Consider the following 13535-nt stretch of genomic DNA (forward strand, 5'->3'; position numbering starts at 1 on the left):
ATTCTCCAGTCCCTGGAGTATCACCGCCAATCGGGCGCACGTGGTCGACGTGGCGCCGGTCGGGGGCCATTTAAAGAGGTCCCTGCAGCGATTCTCCAAGTGCAGCTGGCCGAGTTCCCGCCAGCATGGTTCTCTCATGGTTCCACCCGGCAGCACTCGGCGTGGCAGCTGCGGACTCAGCCCGCGGCCGCCTTGGTGGGGGGCAGGGGTATCATTCACCGGGGTGGGGGGGGCCTCCAGGACGGCCAGGCTATCGATCGAGGCCACCGATCCGCAGACGAGTGTGATCTAGGGGGGGCCTCTCTTCTTGCTGTCGCTCCGTGGTGTGGGTCCGCCATGTCATGCGGGGCAACCGACACAGGCCACCGCTGTGCACATCCGTGGACTCCCGACCGGAAGTGCAGGGCCCCGTATCGGCAGCCAGAGTTGCGCGGAGCACTCCGGGGCCCTGCAAGCCCCCTCCAGGTAGGAGAATCACTCTGGACTTTCTCCAGGTAAGTCCAGGGTGATTTGCGCATGTTTTTTTGCGGGCGTGGGGGCATAGCCCGATTATTGGAGAATCCCGCCCCCTATATACTGATCCCAACCTTCCCCTTCTCACCTGATTCCTTTAATCGTACTATCTTCAGCCATCTCCAGAAGAGTTGACTACACAACCATATCCTTCTCCCTTCTCTGGCTCGCCCTTCAAATCTTAACCCCCATCCGTTCCAACCCATCAAGAGTTAACCTCACTTCAACAATGTCCCTGTCTCCACCACTTCAACCCACATCCTTTCTGCCCCACCAGCAGAAATATTTAGTCAAAATATTTCTCAGGGTTACCTACCTGCCCACACACAAATGCCTCAAACCTAATTCTGGCCACTTTCACTTGAAAGGGACCAAGGCCATTTATTTCTGCTATTATGTCAACTGCCTAATCTTCACCAGCCTTTAGCATCCTCATCTACTGCCTAATCTTCGCCAACTGGCGCATTGTAACAGTTGTATTTGCGAAGTTGAAAGATAGAAAAAGCTGATTTGCACACCCTTGTGCAATTTATTTTTGTTAACTGTACAAATTCTGGATAATTCCCCCCACGGCACAGCTGTCCAAACTTTCATCTCTACGCCAACATTTAAAATTATCCTGGCATTCTGATTCATTAAAGGGTCAAGTTGCATTCAGCACAAACAATAAAAGCAATAGTGCAGCACACCCCACATGATTGCATCTCAAATTGTCTTCATACTTCACCTCTATTTGCAAGGGGAACTCGTTTGTTCATCATTCTGCAGTGAGAGGATAATGAGTTATTTTGCTTAAAAAACATCTACAAGAGCTTTCACTTCTCTCCCCCGCTGCTCAGGAAGAATCCAATTAAATACCATTTGACATATCAACATTTCAGTATTGCAGCATAATTAAATACAAAATTCCACAGGACATTATTAATAAATCATACTGCTGAAGCTACAATCACATTAATCTTGATCCACGATAAAGTCATCAGGTTTCATTCATTTCTTTCCCGCTCCTCGCTTGACATCACTGATCCTTTGACACCACTGTCGGTTTTCTATTTGATAGAAACGACCACTCCTATTCCAGTCCTTCTCATGAGCATCAGAATCCACACCTTGCAAAGTGGCTGTCCTTCTCCCTTGAAATTCTGATCACATAGTAAATGACGCTTGCCACTCCCTGTCCTCACAGCGGTGAAAGCTACTCAGAGAGTAGAGTACCACCAATGATGTTGAGTGGCCAAAGGGCCACACTTCAGCAACAGAAATGAATATATTTGTGTTTTTTTGCTGCAATTAATTTAGCTACCAGAAATCGAAAGCTTCAGTTAAGCTATGTTTAGACCAGTATTAATACCTCCCCCCACCCCCGGAATGATCATTTAATGACAAACACCCAGAATAGCTTTTAATAATATTAGCTTAAAACAAAGTTGATACTTATTTTCTAGAGGGTCATTCATAATTGTAGTCATTTTTGTAATGGATCAGGACTAATACTTTGTGTATATTGCATCGAATATTGTATTCCTGACAATTGTTTTTGTACCCTATGAAAAGGCAAGAACCTTGCTCATAAGGCAAGGAATTTTTTTCTATTTTTAGGTGCCATTTTCTTAAGCTTTTCTCCTGCAAGAATTGACATGCTGGAATACAGTTCCAAGTGTGTTGTTCGAGCTAGTGCATGTTGGAGACTTTCTTGACCTCTCTCTGACCAATCTTACTGCACAGTCCACCTGGCTGACCATGTGATTCAACATGATTTTCAGAATAAATTTCTGACATGCACATGTTAATCATTTGTTATTTTATAACAAAGAAGTAAATTTACAGAGCATATGATAAATTTTGCATGCACTCTGCGGTCGCAATTCTGTCGGGCCGGTGGGAGTCTTGCCCACTGCTCAGAGCCCTTCAGCTCCATTAGGTAGGCCCGATGGAATCAAATAGTGAAGTGGCCACTGCCGGGTCTTCCCAATTGAAGACCCCAATGCTGGACATCCCGCTCACTAAGAGGTACCAGTCAATCACAGGCCAGCAGCTCTTCACGTCTCCAGTGAGAGTGGTGGCAGGATCTTCATGGGATCCCAGACCAAAGATGATTGAAAGTGGGGTGGTGCCCACGTGAGAGGGGTGCAGTGTGGGTCAGAGACAAGGGCAGATGGTGGCTATCAGGCACCCATGCCATAAACCGACCATAAAAGATGTTGATTAGTGATCAGGCGGCATTGTTCCCATGACCCACTGAGCAGCTTCCAGTAAACCAAAGACTTTGTGTTCCGGGGGGGAAATGGTTGCAAAGCTGAAACTTCAAGGTATTGATGGAAGGGCACCACCAGGAGTGGAGCCTTTGGCTTAATTTGACCCAACACGGGAAACCTCATCCGACCCGGACACGGAATCCAATGCCAGGTCCCTCAGTTGGGCCTAGAATGCCTGATAATGAGGGACATTACCTGGGAGGCTGCTGGCAAACTCAACAGGGCTTGTTCGGTGTCCTTCTGTGGGAAGCCCTTGTCAGCCCCTTCATCGCTCTGACTTAATCAGAGGGGGACTTTGCTACTGCCGGGAGATAGATGCAGGGCTTCACCCACAATTGAGTGGATTGCATGAAACTCAGCCCCCATTTTGGTTTGGAAATAAGCAGATGCAGTACAGCTTTTTAATTGAGCATTAATTTGTTAAGTGCTTATTAAGCAACAATTAAAGGGAAACTTACACATTTGCTTAGCAGCAGCTTCATTCTCACAATGTGCTAAGTACCCACATTCGAAGCAGATGTTATAGCAGTAGAGGGAGCTGAAGAGTTTGAGTTGGTAAACATAATTGGATTGAGCTCAATTAATTTTAGAATGGAAAACCTGATTGAACACTGCAACATGGCTCTTGGGCACGATTCTCCGCTCCCGCGCCGGTTGGGAGAATCGCCTGGATCGCCAAATTTTCCCGCGACGCCGGTCCGACCCCTCCCGCGATTCACGGAAGCGGCCAGATCAGCACAATCGCGTGTTGCGCAGCGCGGTCCAGTGAATCGCCCGAGACAGCCAAAATGGCGATTCACCGGTACCCCCGCGATTCTCAGTGCCGGATGGGCCGAGCGGCCTTCCCGGTACCCCCCCGGCGCCGTCCACACCTGGTCGCTGCCGGCGGGAATAGCACGGGAACGCTGGGGGGGGGCGGCCTGCAAGGGGGGGGATCCTGCACCGGGGGGGGGGGCCTCAAATGCGGTCTGGCCCGCGATCGGTGCCCACCAATTGTCGGGCCGGCCTCTCTGAAGGCAGACCTCCTTTCTTCCGCAGCCCCGTAAGATCCGTCTGACATCTTCTTGCAGGGCGGACTCGGGGAGGACGGCAACCACGCATGCGCGGGTGACGCCAGTTACGCGGCGCCGGCCGTGTCATGTATGCGGCGCCGCCTTTACGCGGCGCCAAGGCCTGGCACGCGTAAATGATGCGGCGTCGCTCCTAGCCCATTTTCGTGCCCTGAATCGGTCGGGATAGGGGCCGTTTCGCGCCGTCGTGAACCTCGACGGCGTTCACGATGGCACGAACACTCTGTCTCCATTTCAGAGAATCGCGCCCCTTGTGTTTGTATGACTTTGCTGAGTACTTTAGAGGGAGTTAAAGTAACCATAACCCAGGAGCTTGTGGTCTGTATTCACTTCCAGCATTGTAGTGTGAGGACCTCAGTTGTGCCAGATACTAATTCTCTCTGAGGTTCACTGTGTGCAGAGACCATGTCAATCTGAGAAGGTAATCACAAAACTCCTGCAAACAGTGCTGCCAACAGCAAAGGCTTACACTCGCATTGTGCCTATGAATGTAACCAATATCCTCAGACACTTTAGAGGAAAATATGGACGTTCAGTATCAGATCAGACTTAAATTACTGGAGGTTGGATTGGCCCAGCAGTATTAAATATTCTCTGATCCAAGGGATGTTTCCTGTTGGTGCTTAAATGTTCAGTACAGTGGGACTTCTAGTGGTGTGATGTAAGGGGAAGACGCATACGAGGTGGCTCCTGTCATAATATACACCAGTATATCATGGTGCAGACACACACACACACTCTGATGGACATGCAGTGGGACCAATCAGCATACACAACACCGCAGCCAATCACCAGTGAGAGCACACGCACTATAAAGACAGGGGACAGGAGAGTTCCCGCTCATTCTAGTAGCAGCCAGCTTGGAGCACAGAGCTCACAGCCTGCAACACAGACATTCACCATGTGCTGAATGCATCACCTGGTTAGGACTAGGCAAGGGTCAACAGTTAAAGCTGGTATTGCATTTACCCACACAGTTCAAGTATGTTAATATAGTTAACCTTATAATAAAATAGAGTTGCACCACTTCCAGTGTTGGTGACCTATTTGTGATCAAGAACACCCAACACATCAGCTCCCGCTGGAGAACTGAGTCTTTTCACTTTTTTCCTTGGCACCACAGGTTGTTTATGTCTTGGAAACTCCTGAAAGTTATTGGGGTAGAGTTCTGTCTTTGTTGAGATGCCCAGTAAAAACAAAGCTGAGAGAGTTTTGAGCAGAGACTCGTCAACTGAGTCTGAAGCCTCTCGGGTCTCAACTGGAGGTAATATGGCAGAGTTGGCTTCTTCCCCTCCGTCCATCCACTAACGGCTGAGGCTTTCATGAGTATTTTGGTGAAAGAGTTCGAGGAAAACCGACAACGCATGTCAGAGGATCTTAAAAGAGCAATCGAAGAGGCCTTGGCCCCCATTTGTGTGGTTTTGGAAAAAATTAGAAAGACCGTCGAAGTCATGGAGTCATGACTAAGAGCATGGAGGCGGCTTCATTGGACCACAGAGATTGGATTGCCGCACTGGAGTCCGATCTGACTTTGGTGGCTGAAACCAATAAGTCATTAAGAACCTATCTGAATGACCTGAAAAACAGGTCTAGGAGGCAGAACATCCAGATTGTGGGGTTGCTGGAGGGGATCGAGGGCCATACCCCCACGGAATATTTATCAGACTTGTTCCTCAAAATGCTGGACGTGGGCCTGAATTCCCTGCCTGAATTAGACCGGGCCCACCACTCTCTTCGACCAAAGCATTGTTCTGAAGATCCACCACATGGTGAATCATAAGATTCCACAGTTTTAAAGAAAAAGAGAGGGTTCTGCGATGGACAAGAGTTTGCAGAGTTTTTGTTTCGTTTGGTTCTGTTAAATTGAGTTTTAGCTTTAGGGTCTTTGTCTTGCTTTTATTTGTTTTGGGGTTTGGTTACGTTCAATGGTGATGGCATTTTGGCGAGGGGGAGGGTGGGGGTTGGGTGTAGTCTGCTGACAGTATCTGCTGGTTTTTCATTGTCCAGTCTTCTGACTTGGCACAGTGGCCATCCTGGTTGGATCACTTTGCTTTATCTTTTCATTGTCCCTGGGTTGATCTTTCTTGGTGGGAATGGCTGACTCCAGATTAAGGGGTGGTGGGAGACCTCAATCCGTTTGGTCACCTGGAATGTCAGAGATTTGAATGGCCCAGTAAAAATGTTCGAGGGCATTTGCCCATCTTAAGAGCTTAAACTCTGATGTTGTTTCCTTGCAGGAGAGCCACTTGCATATCAGGGATCACACCAGGCTTCACAAGGGGTGGGTTGGGCTGGTTTTTCATTCCAGTTTTGATGGCAGGGCCAGGGGTACGGTGATTGTAATTAACAAAAGAGTTCAGTTTTCCTCCTCTCAAATTATAGCCAACCTCATTGATCGATATGTTATTGTTTGTGGCTCCCTGTTGAACACCCTGGTAGTTATGGTCAACGTTTGTACCCCCAACTGGGATGACACAAATTTTATTAACCCCTCCGCTGGCCTCCCTCCCCAACCTCAACTCACATCAGCTTATTTTAGGTGGTCACCTGAACTGTGTATTGGACTCTAGATTGGATCGTTCCAAACCCAAATCCCTATTCTATTTGGAATGGCCAAGGCTTTGTCTTCTTATATGACCGGTATGGGGATTGGATCCTTGTTCTTTGCACCAGAATGATAGTGACTGCTCTTTTGTTTCACATGTCTACCATGCATATTCCCGTATTGATCTTTTTTTGTTTGGGATAGGGTTCTGCTCCCTTCAGTGATGGCGGCTGAGTACTCAGCAATTGTTATTTCTGACCATGCCCCACACTGGAGATTTAATACACATTGTGAGCTGATTGAAAATTTTGTCAGCGTGTGTCCACCCCCATAGTTGACTGTAAAAAATCTAACAGGTCCAATTCAATCTCACCTTCCACGCTGTGGGACTCGTAAGGCAGTCCTTAGGAAGGAAGCTATCTCTTACGAAGCATATATGTTGAAGACAACAAAGTTGGTACAGCAGAGTCTGATGGATTCCATTCTAGAGGTGGATCATCAGTACTCACCTGATCGTACTCCAGAGCTATTGGCAAGTAGGAAAAAAGTACAGACCCAGTTCGAGCTATTGTCCACTAGTTGGGCGGTACGTCAGTTACAATGCCCAGGGGCAACTTTTATGAGTATGGGGAGAAGGCCAGTTGCCTTCTGACTCACCAACTCAAACACCAAGTGGCCTCCTGTGATACCACTCAGATACTCAATTCATGTGAAAAGCTCTTTTCCGCCCCTCCCCAGATCAATGCTGCATTTAAATCCTTTTACCGCGATCTTTACAAATCGAAGCCCCCTGCAGATAAATTGGTGACTTCTGACTTTCTGAACAGTCAACCGATCCCAACATCGAGGTGGATAAGAGCAATGAGTTGGACTCCCCGTTACATCCCGGCAAGATTTTATATGTATTGGGCTTATGCCCATAGCAAGTCCCATGGTCAGGATGGTTTCCAATTGAAATTTACAAGAAGTTTTCGGAACAGCTTGAACCTTTTGTAGTTGGATATGCTCAATGATTCCCTATCCTGGAGGTCATTGCCTCTGACCCTTACTCAAGCCTCTTATTTCCTTGCACCTTAAGAGGGACAAGGCCCCGACAAAATGTGGTTCATACCGTCTTATCTGGCTTTTGAATGCAGATGTCAAGCGGCTTGCTGAGGTTTTGTCGCTCCAGTTGGAGCATTGCCGCCCAAGTATAATTGCAGAGGATCAAACAGACTTCGTGAAATGCCGACAATATACATCTCCTAATTAAATGTCATTCTTTCTCCCTCCCTGGTACCCAAACCTGAGGTGATAGTATCTCTTGATACTGAAAAGGCATTTGACAGAGTGGAATGGAAGTATTTCTACACAGTGGTTAGCACAGTTGCTTCACAGCTCCAGGGTCCCAGGTTCGATTCCCGGCTTGGGTCACTATCTGTGCAGAATCTGCACGTTCTCCCCGTGTCTGCGTGAGTTTCCTCCGGGTGCTCCGGTTTCCTCCCACAGTCCTAAGATGTGCAGGTTAGGTGGATTGGCCATGATAAATTGCCCTTAGTGTCCAAAAAGGTTAGGTGGGGTTACTGGGTTACAGAGATGGGGTGGAGGCGTGGGCTTAAGTAGGGTGCTCTTTCCAAAGGCCGGTGCAGACTCGATGGGCCAAATGGCCTCCTTCTGCACTGTAAATTCCATGTTTCTATTTATTTGAGATTCTCAGGCAATTTGGATTTGGTCATAAATTTGCTTCCTGGATTCGCCTGCGATATAATGCCCCTATTGCCAGTGTTCATTTGAATGCTTTAAACCCTGAATAGGGGCACGATGCAGGGCTGTCCGCCTTCTCCACTCTTGTTCGCCCTAAGAATAGGGCCGCTCTCTGTAGTTGAGGTCCTCTAGTCAATGGAGGGGTATTAGCTGAGATATGGTGGCACATTGAGTTGTCTCTCTATGCGGATGACCTATTTCTTTATATTACAGACCGAGCCCCCTCCACCAGTGGCATAATGGAATTCCTTAACAGCTTCAGCCCCTTCTCGAGGTATAAATTGAATTTAGGCAAGAGTGAATGTTCCCCGGTTAACCCCCTGGGTGGCGAGCCTAATTGGGGGCATTGCCGTTCGCCTTTCTAAGACAAGGTTTCGCTATCTGAAGGTCCGCGTGGCCCACAACCGGGCCTCACTTCACAAGTCGAATTAACACAAGCCTGATTAATGTGTCAAAATGGATTTGCAGAGGTGAAACAACCTTCCTCTATCTTTGGCGGGTATGATTCAATCTATTAAAATCAATGTGCCCCCAAGATTTTATTTATCTTTCAATGTCTTCCCTGAGCGAAATTCTCCATCCTGCCCCGCCACATTTCTGCCCCAACCCGCCGGTGGGATGCTCCGTTACACTGGCCGGTCAATGGGGTTTCCCATTGTGGGGCAGCCCCACGCCGTCGGGAAACCCCCGGGCTGCCGGCAAAACGGAGACTCCCGCCGGCGGAGAATGACGCCCCTGGTATTTAACAATTCCTTTTACATTACAAATTTTAGTTTGAAGGTTGAGTTCCAGGTGTTGGACCTGTGAGTTGTATTTTACAAAAGCAATCAGGGTGCGGTTCTGGTTTATACAAGAGAAAGGGATAAAAGTTTTTAAAAACCAAACGGTCAACCAAGGTGCGAGCAAACTAGGCTCGCTGTACATATTTACAATTGTCTGCTTTGTGACCCAGCAGTGGCTGTGGGCCTTATTTGGCCGGACTGCCTCTACTACTCTGCCTGTTGTTGGCCCTGGCTTGTGCTTCTCTGCTTGTCGCCATTAACTCTGGCCCTCCTTTTGCCCTTAGGTTTGTCCCTCTGCAGCTATGCCCCTTGTGTCCCGCGGTCTTCTCATGGGTTTTTACCACCCCACCTCCATCTCTGGCCCCCCTCCCTCCTTCCACTTCCTTTGCTATCCAGGACTCTTCTGTTTCCAGCCCCCCTCCCCCCACTCTATTGGCTGTTGGCTGCAAACAGGTCCTGGAACAAGTTGCCGAATGACCTCCACATTTTGTGGAAGCCCTCTTCCAACCCTTGGATGGCGAATTTGATTTTCTCCAGTTGGAGAAATTCCGATAGGTCTGCCAGCCAGTCAGCAGCTTAGGGTGGTGCTGCTGATCGCCAGCCGATCAGGATTCTTCGGCGGGGGATTAGGGAGTAAAGAGTTCTGGCTTGTCTGATACCTCGAAGACTTCCACTTTCAGGCTTGGCTCCACCCTCATCGCCACAACCTTGGATATTGCCTCAAAGAAGGCTGTCCAGAACCCAATAACTCTGGGGCATGCCAGAAAATGTAGATGTGGTTGGCCGGACCTCCCTGGCACTGGTTACATTTATCCTCCAATTCCAAGAAGAGCCTGTTCATTCGGGTTCTGGCTAGGTGTGCTCTGTGCACCACTTTCAGCTGAATTAGGCTTAGCCTTGCGTATGTGGAGGTGGAATTTGTCCTGTCCAGCACTTCGCTTGAGAATCCCATTCTGTTTCCATCCTATTTCTCCTCCCATTTTGCCATGTCTCATCCAGTGGGGAATGTGCCTCTTCTAACAGTCGTCCATATAGGTCCCCGCAGTTCCCCCTTCCTCGGTACTCCACGGACAACAGTTCTTCGATCGTTGAGTGTCTCAGCGTCCCTGTGTATGAAGTATCCTTGCAGAGGAAGTTTTGGAATTGTAAATGTCATAGTTCGCTAACTTTGGGCAGTTACAACCTCTCCGTCAGCTCCTCAACGTCGCTAGTTTGTTGTCCGTGTCGTCCCTAACCATCAGTGTGTCCCCTGTCCTGTCTCCACCTCTTACAGGTGGCGCCCATTGTGGCAGGTGCGAGCCTGTGGTTGTTGTAGATGGGGGCCAAGGTGGAATTTCGACCAGGTCAAAATGTTGCCTTAGCTGGTTCCATGTCCAGAACGTGGTTATTACCTCTGGGCTTGTCGAGGATGGGAGTGTTGCTGTGGCAAGAGCCCGGAGGAACGTCCCTAAGCAGGAACGCTCCCCATTCTGTTTTCGGCCAACTTACGCATCCTCTCACTCTTTCCGCTGTGGCCTCCCAGTGGTAGTATCGAAGGCCTGGGAGGACCAGGCCTCTTACATTGATCTTGATTGTCTGCACCCTCCCCACCAGGGAGAGTGGGAGTGTGTCCCACCTCTGAAGGTCCTTCTTTATCTCCTCCACCAGATTTGTCAGGTTCCAATTGTGGATCCATATCCAGTCGTGGGAAATTTGGATCTCCAGGTAGAGGAATTTGTTTTGGACTTGCTTAAATGGCAGGCTCTCCAGCTCAGCCTCTCTCCCTTGCAGGTTCACATGAAAAGATTTCACTTTTGCTAAAGTTTAGTTTGTAGCCTGAGAAGGCTCCAGACTCTTTCAGGAGCTTCATGGTCCCTTCCATGCTGCTTTTGGGGTCCGAGACATAGAGGAGCAGGTCCACATAGAGTGAGACTCTGTGTTTTTTGTTCCCTCTCTGAATCCCCTTCCAATCTTTCGCCATTGTGAGGGCTATCATAGAATTTACAGTGCAGAAGGAGGCCATTGGGTCCATCGAGTCTGCACCGGTATAACCCAGTAATCCCACCCAACACTAAGGGCAATTTTGGACACTAAGGGCAATTTAGCTTGGCCAATCCACCTAACCTGCACATCTTTGGACTGTGGGAGGAAACCGGAGCACCCGGAGGAAATCCACGCACACACGGGGAGAACGTGCAGACTCCGCACAGACAGTGACCCAAGCCGGGAATCGAACCTGGGACCCTGGAGCTGTGAAGCAATTGTGCTAACCACAATGCTACCATGCTGCCCTATCGCCAGTGGTTTGGTTGCTAGGGCGAATAGGAGCAGGCATCCCTGTCATGTACCTCTGTGCACTTGGAAGTATTCAGAGCTGGTGGTGTTGGTCCCAACTCTTGCCATGGGAGCGCTGTACAGGAGTTTCACCCAGGGGGTGAAACCTGCTCCGAGCCCAAACCGCTCCAGCACCTCTATGAGGTACTTCCACTCGACTGTGTCAAAGGCCTTTTCTGCATCCAAGGAGATAATCTGGTGTTCTCTTCCTGGGTGGGGTCATTATCACGTTCGGAAGGTGCCTGATGTTCAATGTTAGCTGTATACCCTTTACAAAGCCCATCTGATCCTCTGCGAATACCTCTGGTCCACAGTTTGCAGTTGCCTGGCCAAGATCTTGGCCAGTATTTTGCATCTACATTGAGCAGCAATATGGGCCAAGCAGACCTGCATTTAGTCGGGTTTTTGTCTTTCTTGGGTATCAGCGATATTGCGGCTTGTGCTAGCATTGGTGGCAGCGTGCCCCTTGCCTACCGTGTCTGTGAGCATCGCCCGCATGTGCGAGACCAGTGCTGTCATAAATGTTTTGTAGAAGTCCACCGGGAATCCGTCTGGTCCCGGGACCTTCCTTGCATGCATGGAGTTAATGTTCTCCCTGACTTCTCTCAGTTCTTTTTTTTAAATGTATTTTATTCCAAACATGTGTAAAAAAAAAAGTAACATGTACAAGAATACATTCCACAACCTCCCAGTCCACAGTTTGTGCAATTTTCCCCTTTTAACCCCCTACCCCCATGACGAACAGTTCCGCAAACATTGTCATGAACAAACCTCACCATGTCTCGAAGCACTCCACCAACCCCCTCAACTCAAATTTAATCTTTTCCAACCGAAGAAAGTCATACAGGTCCCCCAGCCAGGCCGTCACCCCCAGCGGCGCATCAGACCTCCAATTCTGCAAGATCCTTCGCCGGGCAATTAGAGAGGCGAAGGCTAAGATATCGGCCCCCTTCCCCTCCAGCTGTTCCGGCATTTGCGAGACCCCAAAGATCGCCACTATTTGATCCCGCCTAACCTCCACCCCCACAATCTTTGACAATGCCCCAAACACCGCTTCCCAGTATCTCTGTAGCTTCTCGCAAACCCAGAACATGTGCACGTAATTCATCGGCCATCACCCATATTTCCTGCACTCATCGGCCAACCCTTTGAAAGAACCCTATGTAACACCTTGAACTGAATCATGCTCATCCTCACACAGGAGGTCGAATTCACCATATGCATCACTCCGCACCACAGTCCCCAGCCTATTTCTCCCCCAAAGCTCCTCCTCCCTCCTGGTCCCCCAACCACCCATATATGTCCCCAATCCTACCCTCCCACAACTCATCCAGGAGCAGTAGTTGTTCTAATAGGTATACTCCGGCAACCTGGGAAATGTCCTCCACTCCTTTCTTGCAAAGTCCCTCACCTCCATGTACCTAAATTCAACCCCGCTTGGAACTCAAACCTCTACCGCAACTCACCCAGACCTGAGAACTGCCCTTCTAGATACAAGTCCCTCACCCTTACCAGTCCTGCCTCCCTCCACTTCCCATAATCCCATCCATCTCCCCGGGCATAAACCCGCACAGTGGTGTCAACACCAACATCCAACTTAATGTGTCTCTGCAGCTGAGTCCACATCCTAACTGTCGACTGTACCACAGGGCTCCTCGTATACTTCCCTGGAGCTAGTGGCAGTGGAGCTGTCACCAGAGCAGTCAGACTGGATCCCCCACAGGACTCCTTCATCTTGGCCCACTCCTCCCCCCCGCACTATCGCCTCTCCACATTCGCTGCCCAAAGTAGTGCAGCAGGCTCGGGAGCACCAAGGTCCTTTTTGCCTGTGCCTCTGTAATAGGGCCCTCTTTACCCTCGGCATCTTTCCCACCCATATAAACTCCAAAATCACTGTCTCCAATTTCCGGAAGAAAACCTTTGGGAGAAAAATCAGGAGGGTCTGGAAAACGAACAAGAACTTTGGCAGCATATTCATTTTTACAACCTGCACCCTCCTTGCCAATGTCAGGTGCAATGTATCCCATCACTTAAAGTCCCCCTAATCTCCTCAACCAAAGTTGTCAAATTCCATCTGTGCATCGTAGCCCATTCCCTCGTCACCTGAATCTCCAAGTATGAACCTTTCTCTAGCTACCTTAAATGGCAACATCCCCAAGTTGGCCCCCCCACTCCGTTGCATTCACTGGAAACACCTCGCTCTTCCTGACATTTAACTTATATTCCGAGAAGGCCCCAAATCTCTCCAATATTCCCATGATCCTACCATACTCTCCAACGGGACAGACACAAACAATAACAGGTTGTCTGCGTA

The 13535-nt window shown here is 49.1% G+C and overlaps 1 protein-coding gene across 1 annotated transcript in view; it reads left to right on the forward strand.

Annotated features, from left to right (window-relative positions):
* LOC140387636 (calcium-dependent secretion activator 1-like) overlaps positions 1-13535 on the forward strand; it is a 591860-nt gene that overhangs the window by 493834 nt on the left and 84491 nt on the right. The gene's annotated exons all lie outside the window — the stretch shown is intronic.

This window comes from Scyliorhinus torazame, chromosome 13 (genome assembly GCF_047496885.1).
Source record: "Scyliorhinus torazame isolate Kashiwa2021f chromosome 13, sScyTor2.1, whole genome shotgun sequence".
Classification (NCBI taxonomy): domain Eukaryota; kingdom Metazoa; phylum Chordata; class Chondrichthyes; order Carcharhiniformes; family Scyliorhinidae; genus Scyliorhinus; species Scyliorhinus torazame.